This window comes from Hyaena hyaena, unplaced genomic scaffold, assembly GCF_003009895.1.
Source record: "Hyaena hyaena isolate Hyena2069 unplaced genomic scaffold, ASM300989v1 scaffold_181, whole genome shotgun sequence".
In the NCBI taxonomy this organism is placed as follows: domain Eukaryota; kingdom Metazoa; phylum Chordata; class Mammalia; order Carnivora; family Hyaenidae; genus Hyaena; species Hyaena hyaena.
Window position 1 is genome coordinate 1,947,832 of NW_024080813.1, and position 12,471 is coordinate 1,960,302.

The following is a 12,471-nucleotide window of genomic DNA, read 5'->3' on the forward strand; positions in this document are numbered from 1 at the left end:
AGGGAGTGGGGCCTCATGAGGAAAGAATGAAGACTATTTTTGTAGTTCCCTGGTTCTCTTACTCAGTTCTGTTTATATATCAGAGAGTTTGATATTTTAATGAATGCAAGGTGATCAGTCTCATAAAATAATGTAAGTCATGACCAAGCCCTTGTATGTATGGACCAGGCACCAGGCTAAGCACATTATCATCTGAAGTATATACAATTATATTCCCCCTTTGACTACATTAGACATTAAAGTTCAGGGCGCCTGGGTGGCTCAGTCAGTTAAGCATCCGACTCTTAGTTTCAACTCTGGTCATGATCTCAGTTTGTGAGTTCGAGCTCTGCGTCAGGCTCTGTACAGACAGTGCAGAAGCTGCTTGGGATCCTCTCTCTCTCTCTCTCTCTCTCTCTCTCTCTCTCTCTCTGTCTCTCTCCCCATGTCCCCTGTGTTCACTGTCTTTCTCTCTCTGTCTCTCCCTCTCTCTCAAAATAAAATTAAAAAAAAAAGTTTTGAAGTTAAAGCACTGGCCCAAGATCACATGTCCCAAATGTAAACTTAAGTACATCAAGCTGTTGGAGTTTTTGTTGTTGTTTTGTTTTTGTTTTGTTTTGTTTTTGCATAAAAATGTTCTCATAGTAGATACATAGCCAACACTGACTGTATAGAAGGCTGCTTTTATTCATTTAAATGTTGTACATAAGTCTAAGTCTGTTCTGTCACACCAGCCAGACAGCGTTTGGGCTCACTCTTTGTCCTCTTAGTCATGGTCTATTGCCACAGCATTATTCTTTTTTGTTAAGTATTTCAGAGGAAATTCCCTGCATAGGTATATAGACTTTTGGTAGAGCTATAATGTTTTCCAATATTTGCCAGTCAGACTCTGAGAAAACTTGGATCCCATGAAAAACAATTTTAGAAATCCAATTCTGTATTCTCTCTACAGATATAATTTTTTAGAATCATCTCAGACCGTCAACAATCTGATTTAGTGTTTTCGAGACTTTGGATTTCTTTTGGATCCTTAGACCTTCAAAATTGATTTTGGGGAAAATCATAAGATTGCCAAATTTTTATTTTGCAAATTGAAAAAAAGTTGCCACTGTCGTTTAATATAAAAAAGTGAGGAAGATCATAGTATTACTATATAAATATAGTAAAAATGCAGGGTTTTTTAAAACTTTATTTTGAGAGAGAGAGCATGCAAGCAGGGGAGGGGCAGAGAGAGAATCCCAAGCTGGTACCTTGAAGCCCAATGTGGGGCTCAAACCCACAAACCAAACCAAAATATCAGATCATGAACTGAGCTGAAATCCAGAGTTCGATGCTTAACTGATTGAGCCATCCAGGCTCCCCAGAAATACAGTTCTTTAAATTCAATAGGTCTATATTTGTTGAAAACTTGCCATATATCCCTTCCTCCTTTTTTTAAGTTGGCTTTCTCCCCAGTAATTGCTGATCCTAAACCTTGGAAGGGAAAAATATCTAAGTAATCAATTCCTGGTTTACAAATTTACAAAATTTTGCCAACATTTCAGCATTTAGGAAAAATAGAATTGCTACTATAAAACTTCATAGGTTTATATGTTATCTTGAGAGTTAATCAGTAATGATTATACCATGATAATATTTACATTTCACAGGGAAGCAAAATACTCGGATACTCCCCATATCTGTCTAACGATTTGTCATTCATTTGCATTCAAATAAATTCTTTGCTTTCACTCATCCAAAGTAGTTCTCAACTTATTAGCCAAACCAGACTAAATAAATAGAGTTGCATTCATGCATTTTAATGTCAATGTAAAAATGTTTTTCCCAGATTTTTTTCTTTTCAGTCAAATCCCCTTCCCAAAATGTCTAATCACTCCCAGACTCAGTTACTTAAACATTTCACAATGTTGTCACTTCTATAGTAAAACAAAAAGAAATTTGCTTTCAGTAAGTCAGAGCCATACTCAAGCAACTTAGAACTTTATTCTGATGAGAAGAAGTTTAAACTCTGTCTCCAACCTCATTTGTGAATGGATGATTTTGTCTGTCACATATTTTCACTATCTACAGCAATTGTTCTTTAGTTGGTGAGTCACTCCTGGGGCTTACAATCCAACAGAGGCAACCTGTATACAATAACCAGGATTATAATTCCTGAAGGACATCGTTGGCCATAGTGCATGCCATGTGCACCCTAGACTACAGTGGGCACTGGTTAGAAGAATGACATAGCTTGGTGAGTAATAGGAACATTAAAAGCTCTTCTAGACAGATTCATAGGGATGAAGGCTCATTACCTTCTGGATGAATGGGAAGGAAGTAACAGCTGAGTAAAATTGCAGGAAAACCGAAGTCAGGATGAAAATGGGAGGAAGGCATTTCCACTTGGAAAGAAAATAATAAACGTAATAAAAGAAAATGAAAGGTATATTTTGGAAGTGACAAAAATTTTGCCAGGAGTAAGGATGTAATGAACAGTTTGAGAAATAAAGCTGAAGGGTAGGATCCTGGTTGTAGAAAATTCTAGAAGCCAGGCTGAGTTTAGAATTTTAAATTTTTATACAAAAGTTAAGGTCTTGGTTGAAGACCTTTGAATAAGGCATGTTAAAAAATGGTGCTAGCTATTAATTGCCTCTCTGTGTTGACTGTCACCATCATCATCTTCCAAAAGCTATATGAAAAGAAGCACTTTCAGCCTTCAAGAGCCGGGCATCTGAATATCCACACTTAATTTGTTTCAAAGTTTCAGGTCTAGGGGGCACGAGGAACTTTTTCTCATTGTGGGAAACTCCCCATGCCCTCAGATCCTATTAAGACCCCTGACATCTTAAGGAACTCCCCGCGAGTTCCTGCTGCCATACTTTTGCACAAGCCATTCGTGCTTGTTCTCTTTCCAAAGTTTTCCAAAACTCCAACTTTCTCCTCTTCCTCAAAACCTAACTCAATACTTGCCTCTTCTGGAAGGACTTCTAAGACTGACTTCATGAAACAATTTGCTCCATTATTCAGGAAATCCATTCTTAACTTCTTGATACTACATTTAATTTCTTTAAACTATGAAATATACAAATTCATGTCTATTTACATCTAACCACTCTGTAATAGCCTTTAGGAAAGAGACTATGTCTAACAGCCTCTTTATATCCTCTGGGACCTGCCTCCCGTCCCCACTCTACCTAACGTCACAGAACAGCGCAGTGCACTTGGTGAGTGTTCACTTAAGAGCTTGCCCTGAACAACAAGAATTCTTCAGAGCTGAAGACCTATAGGATCTGTGGAGTGTGGTTTTTCACCTCCCTTGGGCTCCAGCTTCTTTTCACCAGCATGTATAGAGCTTCTAGAACAGTACCCACCAAGAAAGAATTACTTTCATTAAGCCTTCTTTCTATCTTCAATGTCTCCAGTTTCCTCTAGTTTCTACTGATGATGGGCATGTAGGGCATACTGTTAATAACCTGGGATCAGGCATCACAAACAGAAAGCATTAGAAAAGAAAAGGGTGGGGGCACCTTGATGGGTCAGTCTGTAAAGCATTCAACTTCAGCTCAGGTCATGATCAAGTGGGGTCAAATTTGTGAGTTCGAGCCCCACATTGGGCTTTCCACTCAGCACAGAGCTTGCTTCGGACCCTCTGTCCCCTTCTTTCTCCTCCTCCCCAGCTCGCACTCTCACTCTCTGTCAAAAATAAACGTTAAAAAAAATATATAATAAAAATCCTCTTAATTTTATCATGGCTTAATTTCTTCCTAACTCACTTTTACCTATCTCAGACCTATGAGTATCCATGGTAGGTCACATACACACCTAATTCCACCCCTTCAAATTTTGTCTAGTGATCTCTAGAGGCTGTTTGTCATGTAACCTGCTGTGAGCAGGTGTCCGGCTGCAGGAATCTGTGATGTCAGATGGACAAAAGGCACACTTGCATCTCTAAGTGCCAGTGCAGTAGAAATTCTAGCACCTGAGGATTTGTGGCGGGCTCTCTTCCTTGGAACTTGTGGCCTCAAAAGACGTGTCTTAGGTGGCCTGTCCCAGCCCACATCAAGTTTGACAGTCCCCAACTGCTGCTTCAGACTGAGCTTCAGAGTCCTTCCTCATGGATGCAAATCAAAACAGAACTCAGAAACAGGTCTGGGAGTCAAGTCAGAATGGAATGATTTGCATGGAAGAGCCTTTGTCACTGAGTGAAGCCAGCCAAATTCCCCAGGCTCCCCAGCCCTCCGGAAATAAGCTTTACAGGGCCTGGGGGCCCGGGCCCAACGGGGTGGGTGTGATTTGAATATTCGCTGCCACAGCTGCTGCGCCCCAGCGCTGGTCACTGCCATGGTTTCGCTTCATTTTACTGCCTCAGAATCCCCGCGTGCATGTTAGTGGTTAATACAGCAGCCAGGAGACGCCAGACAGCTCTCGGCACCTGGTTCAAATTTAAGGCTCATTTACACATGATGTCACACACGCATTGTCAGCGCAAGGGAGGTCAGGATGGTTCATTTTGGGAAGGTTTGCATTGTTGAGTCTTTACAACACTCACTGCTATTAATGTTTTAACCATCTGACTTGGATTTCGGTTTTCTGGCATGAGGTAATCCCAGGCAGTAGATTTATATGCTGAATGGGAAGCCAGCAGTGGTGGCTAATCACGCTGGTTTGCAGATCTGCACCTCTGGAGCCTTGGGATGGAATTAGAGGGCCACATGGCATGTAGCAAATCATGGAGGTTTTGAGCAGAAGGGGAATTAGCCAGACCTGGAAGCAGGGGCTATGAGGGGGTGGTTGGCTGTGGTGGGAGGCTTGACTGAAGAATAAAAACCAAACTAAGTTGGACAAAGTTCTGAGCGCGGAGGCCATAGAACTACTCTCATTTGGCCAGTGTTTTGGGTCCTTGCTTGACCCATCCTTTTGTTCGCCATCCTTAGAAATGCCAAAGCCCCCTTCCCAGGCCCAGTTCAAGTTTCTCATGTTCTGCAAAGCCTTTCATGACCACCCACCCATGGTGATTTCTCTCCTGAATCCCTTAGTACTTTCATCAATAAATTAAGATAACTAACAATTACTGAGTATTTAATTTGTGCTGCTAGTTCACTTTACTCGTAACAACCCCATGCCAAAGGCACTGTTGTTTCCACTGTACAGACGATGACATAGCTTCACAGAGATGAAATAATATGTCCAATGTCAGAGCTGGTAAGAGTCAGGATGGAAGACTGATTCCAAAGCCTGGTTCTGAACCACCAAAGTAGGTTACATAACTGTATAGTAGTGCTACATCGCCCGTAGTGCTTTGCGCAACATGGAAGAGACAGTGTGTGCCTCGGAGAAATGCTGCAGAGGAGCCCACAGTAGTGTTGTCTAATGCCTCATGTGCACGTGTTATCTGTTTCCTGGCTGCAAGTCATTGCCTGGCAAGGACCATCACTTGGGCTTTTCTGAACCCCCTGACCTCCTTGTACAGTGGCCCCCCAGGGTATGCTTGGATGCATGGATGGATGGATAACTTCCTGTACTTTCATCTACGCTGTGTCCTGCATAAAACACTAAATGTTGAAATCTTTGGGTAATCATCCCTGTCACTTGCTACTGTCCCCTGGCACCTGGCTAGAACAATAAAACTGGTCTTCCTATTACATCTCCAGTAAGAGTCTCCTTACCTTACAGGGAGTTCAGAGTATGACCTTCAGTCCTGCTGACTGCTTTGATTTTGATTTTGGACCAAGGACTACTGCCATGGGTCCCCCCCCAGGGGGCTTTTTCACTCTATGAGTCTCTGTTTTAGCCAAGCAAACAAGTATCAAAATGGGGATAACATTGGCTATATGGCAATCCACTCAGGGGCACCTAACCTGGGCCTCACAGTCCAAGAAAGGGTTCTGGGAGCAGATGCCCCTCTAGAAGAGTAAGTAAGAGTCAACCAGTGAAAAGAAGCATGAAGGGTGCTCCAGGCAGAGGGAGCAGCATGGATAAAGGCCTAGAGGTGTGATCACATGCACCCATGAACACATGTGCACTTGGTGACTGCGAGGGCTCTGAGGAGAGGATGGAAACCCAGGTCATACCTGCCCCTTCTCTCCTGCCCACTTCAGTAATACAAATGACACTCTTTTTTTTTTTTTTAATTTTTTTATAGTTTATTTATTTTTGAGACAGAGAGAGACAGAGCATGAGTGGGGGAGGAGCAGAGAGAGAGGAAGACACAGAATCTGAAACAGGCTCCAGGCTCTGAGCTGTCAGCACAGAGCCTGATGCGGGGCTAGAACCCATGAACCATGAGATGCAGATGACACTCTTGACCCCAACCCTAGGGAAGACATCTCTGAAGACTTTTCTTGGGAAATGTCTCCTCAGAATGGCCCTAAAGAATAGGTTGTTTTCTCAGAGTCCTCTTACCTTTGAACATACTCAGGAATAACTGAAAAACTAGGCAATTGGATATCCCTCTTGTAAATCACCATCACTTCAGAGCAGTGTTCAGTTTGCAAGCCATACTGAGTATACTGAGTATCTCATACTTGCCCCTCCACCCTTTCCCATCCTGCTCTAAGCCAAGGAGGTGGATGCCTGTGGGCTATGTCAATGGGTTCCCTTGCCTCTGGCCTCCCATTGGGTTCAGCCAAAGAAAGGCACCCATGGGAGGTCAGAGAGGGGAAGACAGTGATGTCAGGGTAATTATTTTGCCCATCCCCTCCCTGTCAGGCCATGTTGGCTATACCTTTCTATCAAGGGCACAACTCCTTTCAGGTGCCCCTCTCTCTGTAGCCATCCTTGCCAGGGTCTTCCTCTTTGCCCTTTCAGTCATAGGGTAGTAATGTCTACATCACTCTCATTATTACTAGCTGTTAGGGGCTAAATTGTGTCCTCTCCAAAATTCATATATTGAAGCCCTAACTCCCAATACTTTAGAATATAGCTGGATTTGGAGATAGGGCCTTTGAAAAGGTGATGAGGTTAAAAGAGGCCTTTAGGCGGGCCCTAATCCAATCTCACCAATATCCTTGTAAGAATAGGGAATGCGGACAAAGAGACACCAGGGATGCACATGTTCAGAAGAAAGACCACGTGAGGTCACAGTAAGAAGGCTCCCATCTGCAAGCCAAGGAGAGAGGCTTCAGAAGAAACCAAACCTGCCAACACCTTTATCTTGGACTTGTGGCCTACAGAACTATGAGCAAATATCTTTCTATTGTGGAAGCCACCCAGTCTGTAGTATTTTGTTGTGGCCACCCTAGCAGACTAATACACTGGCTGCGAGGACACTTCACTGTCCCTTGGTGATTTCCTTAAACCTTGCTTATTACACTGTATGGTTTCTTTACTGCACTTTCCTTTTGAGCACATCATCTGTTTCTTGTTTCCTGATTGATAGACAAGCTTAGGCTCCAACAGGAGGGCTTAGTAACAAAGGTGAGAACATGGATTGCTGAAAGCAGCTCCCATGTAAAGGTGTCTGTGACTCCCTGCATTGTGTGAACACACCGGGTCCTCCAGTGCTACTCCAAGAGATGACTTCTCCTAAAGAGCTGAGTGACTATATTTTAGTCATTCCCTGTGAGCTTCGATTTTCCCAACTGTAAAGCATAGATAATGAAATCTACCTCTGGGGGGGTATTTTGAAGTGAATGTTAGCTGCAAATATGAGTTAACTGAGAGTCTCAAATCCGGCAAAGAAACCAAGGGCTCTTCTGTTGCATATCTGTGAGCAATTTCATTAATATGCACATAAATATGATATCGTCAGAGGCAAGAAAATGGTGATTTTCACTACGGAGGACCTCCCTGAGTGTTGCAGAGGGGGAGGCTCTATTTGCTCAGCTGCTCCTATTAGCTGTACATTAAAAAGAAAGAAATCAGCTGTCCCTTTTCAACACAGATATAGGCCCCATACAGACAGATGAGTGTGTGCTTCTCTTTGTCCTGTCCCTCATTTTTGTTAGAGACTTAAGTCGAATGAGCCCACTGGAGACCTGAGCAGCTCAGACACCTAAAAAGGTACACAGTATGGGGTAGGAAGAGATTGTACCTTTTGGATCCCATTTTCCATTTCCAATAAGTGCGGTTTCGCAACCGTTATTTTCACCTGCAAAGGCTGAAACACTCTCCACTGCTCCAAGCCCCCAGCTGCAGAGAGGGAGCTCCTGGCATTACACATGGGGATGCTGCTAGAATGGGGGCAGGTCCCAGCCTCCCAGACTGCACCCCTGAGGGGACCAACAGGCGCTGGAGGCTGAGACAGAGTCTGGAAAGCGAAGGGGACCCAGGGAGCTGCCTGGGTTTCCCTCTCTGCAAGCTGGAATCTGTACTGACCCTTTCTGGCATGGGGCTGAAGCCCCTGGCTCCTGACTCTCCACAGAGTAGGGCTGGCTGCTGGAAGGAGACTCTCTCCAGGCTGATGGGAGCACCTGTGAGTTAGTGCATTGTCACCTCTGTTCAGTCCCCATCAGCTGTGGCTGTCACCGAGGCCTTCTTGTGAGTATGGAAAGCATATCGGGGAATGTGATGGCCTTGTGGGCTAGCCAGGTGAGAAGAGAATAAAACGTTCAAGATGTAGACATCTAGGAGGAATGTCCACTCTGATTAAAGCAAACAAATTACAAGTCTACTCTTTTTTTTTTTTTGGATCCATCTGAGAGCCTAGGTTACAGGGCAAGCAATTAGCCTAAAATCTAAGGATCAGTAGGGGCCTCTGGAGAAGCACAGGGCATGAGCCCTTGGTTTCCCAGGTGCAGATCTGGCCAATAGAAGTCACCTGGAATAGGTAAGGAATTAGTGGAGAATGAGTGTGCGCTGGTGAGGGAATGTGGAGCCCCTGGGAAGCACATATATATAGGTCTGCAGCAATTTGCAGACCTTTCTTGAAGAAAAGGCTGACCAAAGTTCTGAGGAAGAATCTCTTGGTGGGGTAGATTTCAGGAAGGGGAGGAAAAAGGCCACTGCAGAGAGAGATGAAATGATCCCCTCCCTTCCTCACCCCTTCTGCAACAAAAGCCTTAATCTGCAGGCGAAAAGACAAAACATTTTCCTTACAGCACTGATAAAACTGAGGGAAGGAAACAGGAAAACAAAAACAAAACCCTTCCAACCAAGGGGCAAGAATTCAGAAAAGGAAAACTAAGCCTTTAGTGGCCACAGATGCTTTCTACCAGAAATATTCTTCAAGCAGGAACATGTATCTAAACAAAGATATGAAGAGCACTGAAAATTGAATAATTGAAGGTAAAATGAAATTCATTAAATTTTTTTCAATTCCAAAAAAACAAATGACAAAAGTGAACATAGTAGCAACATATTAGGTGTGTTTAAAAATGCTGTTAATGTGGTAGAAGATATAGTTTTTTAAAGTTTATTTTGAGAGAGAGAGAGTCAGGGCGCAGGTATTTGTGAGCAGGGGAGGGTCAGAGAGAGAGGGAGAGGATTCCAAGCAGGATCTGGTCAGTGCAGAGCCCGACAGGGGGCTCAATCTCACAAACAAACTGCGAGGTCATGACCTGAGCTGAAATCAAGAGTTGGATCCTTAATAGGGCCACCCAGGCCTCCTAGAAAACATAATTTTTAATATTGAATCAGTTTTGCTTTCCCAGAATAAGCTCCATTTGTTTATGATGTATTTTTCCCCTGAGATTTCCAATTTTTTAACATTGATATAAACAATTTTACCCATTTATCATTTACTTAGTGTTTCTTCCATGTATTCTTTTTATATATTTCTAATATTTTTAAAAGGGTTTCTACATCAATGTTCATGTGGGATATTAATCAATAGTTTTTAAACTGTCTGATTTTGACGTGAGGGTAATGCTGGCCTCGTAAAATGAGATTTGTTACCCTCTCTTCTATTTTTTAGACTATGTTGCCTATAACTGGTGCTAATTTCTTTTCTAAATGATAGAATTTTCCAGTGAAACCATCTGGATGTTCCTTTAGGTTGTTTCTTTATTGTCGAATTTTTCAGATGTTTGTAAGTATAATCCAATTCCAACAGTTTGAATATAATATATCGTGGTGTGTTGGCTTTTTTTTTTTTTTTTAATTCATTTGTATTTACCCTGCCTGGGGTTCTCAGCAAGATGTCTTTCATTATTTTGGAAATTTTGACAACTATCTTTTCAAATATTTCTCAGTCTCATTTTCTTTTTTTTTCTCTTTTTAGAATTCCTGTTAGTGTGATACTCTTCCATAGCTCTTGGATTCTCTGGGCTTTTTTCCTCTTTATTTCAATTTGGTTATTTCTATTGACCTACCTTCAAGTTTACTGTTTCTATCCTCGACTGTGTCAAATTTATTTTTGAGTCCATCAAAGGCCTTCTTCATCTTTACTATGTTTTTATTGCTGACATTTCTACTTGATTCTTATTGTTTTCATCTCTCTGATAAAATTTTTGGTCTGTTCATACATAGTCACCATTTCCTCTAGGTCTCTTATATAATAGTTCTTTTAAAATTCCCTATTTGATAGTTCTATCTGCATCATCTCTGAGTCTGATTGTGTTGATTCCTTTGTCCCTTGACAGTGGGTTGTTATTTTTTTTCCTTGCTTTTTTATATTTCTCCTAATTTGTGATTGATGACGGCATTTCATGTAGACCCAAAGGGTGAGGTAAACAATATTTGTGCCCGGAAATGGACATTTACCTTGTTCTGTTAGATTGAACATAGCAGGATTTGAGCTGGGTTTAGTATTTTCTTGATTTTGTTTTACTTTGGTTTTGCTATGGTTATAGTCAGTGCGTGACCAGTTTCAGATTCTTTTAGCATTACCTTATGTTTATGGTCATGTCTGGGATATCAAGGTTTTTCCTCAGTGTTCTTAAGCTGATTTCAGCCTTCACTTTGTATCTCTGCCTCAGAAAGGTTCTTTCTCCATGCTCTTTCCCCCAGCCTTTGGGGTAGACAGCTGTTCCTTGTTACAAGGTGCTGGGGAGTGTGGGTTTGTCTTGTCCTGGTGCAGTCCCTGGCTGGCCCCATGTATTTGGGTCTCAGGAGTGGAGATCTCTCAGGAATTCTGCCCTTACCTCCTGTGGCATTTGTACTGTGCCTTTTGTCTTGTGCATGAGAATATGTTCTGTCTCTCTCCCACTAATAAGAGACTTCTTATAGGATCTTGGGCCCAGAACTTTCCAGGAATAGAGGATTTTTTTGGTCTCACCCTTCTCCCAGCTGCAATGAATCTTCATCTATGCCCCCGTGCAACAGAGTTGATTGCCTTTCCCCAGGCTTAAGGGGAAAAGAGTAGAGGTGTAACTCTGTGCCTTCCCCTCAGCAATGTTGCTTCCCTTCTTCAGGCCTGCACCACAGAGGAGAGCTTATTTGGCCTCATGTCCTACTTTCAGTCCTTTCTCAAGCAATGGGTGGAGGCCTATGAAGAAGAGCCTGCAAGTGGGTGTGAAGTCTGCTTGTATTTGCAAATTGCAGGGTGCTATACTTTCATGCTAGATCACTTAACAATTTATTACAAGTTTTAGCTGAGCGTTTTTTGGGTTTTGTTTTTTGTTTTCTTTTGGTGGTACCTGGTGACTCTTCTTCATATACTCAACCACAAGAAAGTGCTTGTTTCTGTCCCATTTCTCTTTGGAGGGGCTGTCTTTCCATAGATTTCAGGCTTTTTAATTCTATATAAGCTTAGCTTTTTGGAGGGTTTAAGGACATTTGTGGCTTTATAGTTTATCTGACTTTCTGTGGTTGTGAGGATGGGGGAGGCACTATTTTCAGCTTTCTACACACTAGGCAGACATGGAACTCATGGTCTCATATCTAATCAGGCATATACCTCTCTTTCCTCTTCCTTTCAAAATCTATCTTGGCTATTCTCATTTACTTATTCTCTCAAATACACTTTAGAATTATTTTGTCAAGTTTCTCATCTCTCAACATCTCCAAAAAAAAAAAAAAAATTCCTTTCTGATTGAAATGGTGTTAAAATATGTAGACTAATTTGGGTCCCAGATAGTGTCAAAACCCCCACCCCCCCCCCCCCCCCATCTGAACATAGCAGCCAGAGCAGGTGTTGTGATTGGAAGAGACCTCAAAGGCCAGCCTGCCTTGAAATTTGGCCCATTTGTTCTGGTGCCTCGAAATTCCAGCATTAGAGGTAAGAGAAATACCTCTGGAATCTTAAGGGATTAAAACATAAGCAGTTTGCCTTGGAAGGACCAGTAAAATAACTAATTTGCAACCATCACGCCAGTTACAAATTAAGGCCATGAAACTAGACAGTTTTGTGTGGTTTGAGTGTGTGAACGGGTGTGTGAAGAAGGGAAAGGGATTCTGTCAAGGACACGGGAGCTGGCAGGGAGATTACCGAATCTGGAACGGAGTGCTCCTGAGTAGTTGAAAATAAGGACATTAAACCTCCCAGTGGAGAGGGGCAGTGGGAGGGAGAGCCCCTTGTCTGCCTCTGTGTCCATCCTACTTCAATCTGGCCACAAGAGGCAGGGCAGATGAGGCTCCTCAGAGTAACTGGGCATGACTGGGCAGCAAGGACTATCCAGAGGGTGTGGTGGA